The sequence below is a fragment of the Triticum urartu genome, chromosome 4A, assembly GCF_056163025.1.
Source record: "Triticum urartu cultivar PI428250 chromosome 4A, HENAU_Tu73, whole genome shotgun sequence".
Lineage (NCBI taxonomy): Eukaryota > Viridiplantae > Streptophyta > Magnoliopsida > Poales > Poaceae > Triticum > Triticum urartu.
Window position 1 is genome coordinate 449,879,748 of NC_141876.1, and position 6,127 is coordinate 449,885,874.

Genomic DNA, 6,127 nt, shown 5'->3' on the forward strand with positions numbered 1-6,127 from the left:
TCGCATGACGATATACGTTGTTCCCTTTGTCATCGGTATGTTACTTGCCCGAGATTCGATCGTCGCTATCTCAATACCTAGTTCAATCTCGTTACTGGCAAGTATCTTTACTCGTTTCATAATGCATCATCCCGCAACTAACTCATTAGTCACATTGCTTGCAAGGCTTATATTGATGTGCATTACCGAGAGGTCCTAGAGATACCTCTCCGACAATCAGAGTGACAAATCCTAATCTCGATCTATGCCAACTCAACAAACACCATCGGAGACACCTGTAGAGCACCTTTATAATCACCCAGTTACGTTGTGACGTTTGGTAGCACATAAAGTGTTCCTCAGGTAGTCGGGAGTTGCATGATCTCATAGCCATAGGAATATCTATAAGTTATGGAGAAAGAAATAGCAACAAACTAAACGATCATTGTGCTAAGCTAACGGATGGGTCAAGTCAATCACATCATTCTCTAATGATGTGATCCCATTAATCAAATGACAACTCATGTCTATGGTTAGGAAACATAACCATCATTGATTCAACGAGCTAGTCAAGTAGAGGGAAACTAGTGACACTCTGTTTGTCTATGTATTCACACATGTACTAAGTTTCCGGTTAATACAATTCTAGCATGAATAATAAACATTCATCATGATATAAGGAAATATAAATAACAACTTTATTGCATCTTGGGCATATTTCCTTCAAAGCTAGCAATCGATCCCCCAAACCCTTGCTAAACCTGTGTCAGCAGCTGGCCATCACAGTTCATCGGGATCACTGAAGATTTAGCTTGATTCAGTTTCAACCACGTGGCCTCTCCAAAGGAATGTAGCAGCCCCAACAAGGTGGTGATCTCTTCTTTGATTGGATTGGTGAAGATTATCGTGTCGTCCGCGTAAAGACTCACATGCATGCTTGCCCCGCGCCCCGGCAGTTGCGCAATCAACTCTCTTGTCGTAGTCGCGTCCAGTAGACGGTATAGAGGATCAATAGCTAGGATGAATAGCAGCGGCGACAGCGGATTCTCCTGCCTAAGCCCGCAGGCGTGAAAAAAGCTTGGCCCCTGCACCCGTTCAGCAGACAGGAAGAAGTTGCAGTGGATAGTAACAAGGCCACCCAGTTTCTCCAGCGTTACGAAAAACACATGCGCTACAGCAGCTCGATCTGGTATGTCCAGGATACAGAATCAAACGTGCGAGCGAAATGAATCTTGAAGAGCAAGGCCTGCTTTTTTCTCTATGGAGCATTCTGACACAACCTTGCACATACTGAAAACTATTGTGGATGCATTTTACTTTCTGAAACACCGTTTGCGTCGGCGATATAACTCCATTCAGAGCAGAGGATAACCGGAGGGCGAGCACTTTGGAGATTAACTTTGCCATGGAATGTATCAAACTGATGGGCCTATAATGGCTGATCTCGGACGCGCCAGTTTTCTTCAGCAGCAGGGCAATGAGCGTTGAATTCAGCTCGGCGAAATTACTCCCGGCTATCTGATGGAACTTGTTGAAAACAGCCATTACCTCCTCCTTGATGATCGGCCAACATGAGCGATAGAATTGCCCAGTGAAGCCGTCTGGGCCCGGGGCCTTTTCTGTGGGGGGCGCAAGGATCGCTGCTAAGACCTCGGCCATGGTGAACGGGCCGTCCAGCTCTGGTGAGGCAACAACCGGGATGTTCAGACTGTCCCAATTCAGGGTGCAGCTTCGCTGCTTGCTACGCCCCATAGCTTCAGAGAAATAATCGAAGATGATCTTTTCTTTCTCGTCGTGATCCACCACAACTATGTCATTGCTACGGATTGCATGAATGAAGTTCTTTCTGCGGCGAGACTGCATTTTAGCATGAAAAAAGCGCGTGTTGGCATCTCCTACACGTAGCCAGTTCACTCTGGATGCCCGTCTCTTCTTCGCACGCTCAATAGCAGCCAAACCTAGCACATTTTGCTCCAGAGTTTTTCTCAGGTATCTCTCTGCAGCCGTGAGGGCTCGGTGCTCTTGCACCAGATCGAACTGTAGGATCACCTCATTTGCGATGTGCAGTTGCAGCCTCACCTTACCAAATATTGCTTTGCTCCAGATTTTTAGGTCAGAGGCTACTCTTGCCAGCCTTCTCTTCATCCTCGCAAAAGGGCAGTCGTGTGGGACAGGCCGCTGCCAGGCACGCAAAACTGTTTCATTGAAATGAGGGAATTTTGGCCAGAAATTCTCGAACCTGAATCTAGCTTTTCTGACGGGCATGGAAGCCTTGGCAAGAATTAGCGGGCAATGATCCGAGAATGATGTTGATGCTGCCATAAGCATGTAATCCTAGTACAATAGATCCCACGAGTCATTGCAGAAGTATTTATCAATACTGCAGAGGGTGGGGTTTTCACGTTCATTGCTTCAGGTGAATTTCCTGTTTCTGCACTTTATCTCTTTTAGTCCAGCCCAGTCCAACGCTCTTCTGAACTTGCCCATCATCCTCCTGTTAATGTTGTTGTTATTCCTGTCACTCGCTTGATAGATCATGTTGAAATCTCCATTGATCATCCAGGGCTCAACCACCGGTGGTGCAGCAGCGGCGAGCTCAGCCAGGAAGCCGCCTTTCTACGCGTCGTCTATTGGCCCGTAGACCGTGGTAATCCAAAAAGGATCGCCTACAAGCTTGGGCACTACTCTAGCCATAATGGAGAAGCTACCTAAATGGTGTGATACTACATCAACTACTTACTTGTCCCAGAAGATCGCCGCACCACCTCTCGTCCCGTGCGCCGGCAGCACCACACACCCTTGTAGATTGACGCCACCGACCTCCGTAGCTATGCCAGATGACCATACATCAACCTTGGTCTCCTGCAATGCTAGAACTGCAATGTGGTTAGCCTGAACTACTTCTCTAATGGATGTGTGTTTCGCCGGGCAGTTCAAGCCGCGGACGTTCCAAGACATGAGGATTAGGTCATTGTCACTCATCGATCACATTTACTAATCAAGACAATGCAGAACACCTTACAACATGTCGGGGGGCGACGACGGCCACCAATAGGCCCAAAACCCCGTCGTCATCGATCACACCACTTACCAGGGTTGCTACACATGGAAACTAGCCCTAACTCAAGCTGGTTTAAGACCAGCTGCCGACGGAGAATAAACAAAGACATAGCTACCATGATCAAATGTGGAGCGACTCTTCAGCACCGGCGACTCCGGCCATGCCCGCTGCGATCTTGAGAGCAGCCTGATCCAGCCCGGTGAGCTTGGTGATGGCAGCAATGTCACCATCGGACAGCGGCTCCTGGAAGCGATTTATGAGCAGGGCTGCCGCCTTCGGGGTTATTCTGTCCTCTGGCCCGAGCGCGCCCAGCTCCAGCACCAGGCGCGGCACCACCCGCTGAGCCACCGGCGTCGGGTTTGCCGCAGCGGCCTGGCGGGCACTGCGGTGAGAGGGAGCAGATATTGCTCTGGACTTTGGTGGAGCAGAGTGACGAGGCCAAGCCAACGGGGCGCTGATGATGGGCGGGGGGACAGGAACGAATAGCTCAGAGTGCTCGTCGACGCCCACCTCGCCAATCTGGATTGTGCCCACCCGCTCTGTGATCGCTGACAGCTGGAAGCTGGCGGTGGCAACAGCTTGGGAGGTGACGCAGGGCAGCGGGCAGGGGATCATCTCGGGGCTGTCCAGCTCTTGCGAGGCGGGGAGCGGGAGGGGCGGGGAGCGACCGCCGTCTTCGAACACCAGCGGGGTCTGCAGGGCCTCGTTCATGGCATTTTCTATCTCCAGTTGCATGCAGTCTGTACGTGAGGGTGGGGAGAGCGCACGGCCAGAGTCGGAGAAGCTGAAGAGGCGCGCAATAGGGTCTTCTAAAGCTGGAGCAGGAGGTGGTGGAGCCTGACGGAGGGGGGGCAGAGGAGTGGCCCGGAGCGTAGCCGGAGCAGCCGCGCCGGTGGCTCCCTCGGCGGTCACGCTCCCATGGCGCCGTCCGACCGGGGTGCGGCTGCGACGGCGGTGCGCCCCAGCAACAACATCCGCGCTGCTGTCCTTGGCATGGCATCCGTGGCCGAGCAGGCGATCCCTCCAGGACCGGCCCGAGCTGCCACTGTTGTCACCGTCGTCTTGGTCATGCCTCTGTTGCCCGAGGATGGGGCCGCTGCGGCCGAGCCGCGTGGGGCAGAGCGGTGTCCCGGGCCTTGACCATCTTCAACATGCGCCACCCACGTGCCCGACTCGATGCGCGGCAACGGGCGGTCGTCATCGTCAAAGGAGGAGGGGAGCCCGCTCTGCCCCGAGTGCGACAAGCACGACGAGAGCGGTGTCCAGTCCTCCACCAGGTAGACATGCATAAGAAGGTCGTAGCGGTGCGCGCTAGGGGGTGGGGGACGCGGCGGTCGAGCGGCGCGAAGCCGAGCACCTCGTCGGCGCGGCCAGCGCCACGCTTGAGCATCCAGAGTTCCCACTTTGTCGGGATGTGGGCCACATCCCGCACCTAGAGCCAGCAGGCAAAGGTCTTGGTATGCCCCCTCTCGAGCGTGCGCGAGTCGAGGCGATCAATGCGCCCGAAGTCGCCCAGAGCCTCCTCCGCCCCGGCGAGCGACCAGAACTGCATGGGCAGGTCCTCAATGACGACGCGCATGTGGAGGTTGTACTTGAGGATCGCTGTGTGGTCGTCTCCCTGCCAGGCCTTGATGAAGTACTTGCCGCTGTCGACCTTGAGCACGCCGCGCCACACCGCGTTGTCGCGGTGCGCCGGGAGGTTGAAGTGGACGAGGAAGGCCTCCAGGTGGTGCACCGTGACGTGAATCTGGTGCAGCAGGGTGCAGAGCTGCTCGTGGATGGCTTTCCCCACCGACATCGGGTTGGTGGAGTGCGGCGCTCGGCAGCGGTGAGGGTGACGGCGTGCTGCCGCGGGATGAACTCGGCGTGCTCGAGGTCGAGGGACGCCACGACGACTTTGTTGCTGGAGCGCGGGCGCCGCGCGGGGTCGCAGTGCAGGGGACGGTCCATCAGCGCCGGCTCTGGCGTCGGTGGGAAGCACAGGCGGTCGCACACCGGGGCTCTGGACGGCAGTGGCCCTAACCTATCGCGGGCAGTCCCTCTTGGACCCCGTTCCTAGGATTTTGGAGGCACTCCTTGACAAAATGCCCCGCTCGCTTACAGATGATGCAGCGAAGTGGGTCTCTGCAATCAACACGGGGTGGAGTTCACTCAGGCAGCGGAAGCATTTGCCTCGAAACTGGCTTAAGAAAGCCGCGCGGCTGGCAGCCGCATTGAAGCCACGACTCCGGTCCGAACGCGGTCTCTGGCAGTGCCTCGCTGCACCCACCGTGGAAGAGCCAGCTTTCCTGTTCTTCCGCGAGGTGACCACCGTACACACCCCGCCATCCCCGCGGCCTGGCCCGAAGAGGAAGGGTCTGCCGAAGGAGAAGGAAAAGCCACGACGGATTTGAGACGGCCGTCCTGCAACAGGGGGAAACGCCCAGATCCGGCGGTCCGGAGCCAGTCCCCACCCACAGCGGCCCGTCCCGCCGCAGGATTCTCGGCCCGACTTTAGTCATGTAGCTGGTTCATTAAGGTTCGGCTGGCCAATATAGCTTTCCTGGACCAGCATGGCTGAATAACCTAAACATGCAATAACTATATGAAGTTTATCTTATTTACCAAAACGATTGCACATGGACTTACAAAACAAAATGGAGTCTGGATCGCCAAGGCAAACCGAAGGCATAGTGAAAGGGGAATTAAATTTAGGCATGGCTGCTATTTGCTTCGGTAGCTACTAGGCGTAGGTGTTTTGTTAGTACTATTTTCGTCTTTTCAGTTCAGTTCAGCTGCCATGCTGTACCTTTGTCTTCTTGATGCCTTCTTCCTGATGGAAAACGAAATATAGATGGCATGGGACAATGGTTTGAGAAGAGAGAACACATACCAATTCCAGCCGGTTTGATTGGGCAGCACAAGGCGATATCCTCCTCGAGGAATTCGTCGTCCTCGCCCATTGGTTGAGTTGCTTCGGCGAAGAAGAAAATGGGCAGCTCACCAGCAGCGTCCTTTGGCCGTGCCAAGAAGTTGATGTGCCAAAAGGGTTCCGCACGACGGATGAACGTATTCAAGCCACAGATGAAATGGAGGTCGTGATGTTGA

General features: G+C 54.5%; 1 pseudogene; it reads right to left on the minus strand.

Annotated features, from left to right (window-relative positions):
- Positions 1-2,966: 2,966 nt before the first annotated feature.
- Positions 2,967-5,917, minus strand: LOC147976135 (uncharacterized; annotated as a pseudogene).
- Positions 5,918-6,127: the final 210 nt, after the last annotated feature.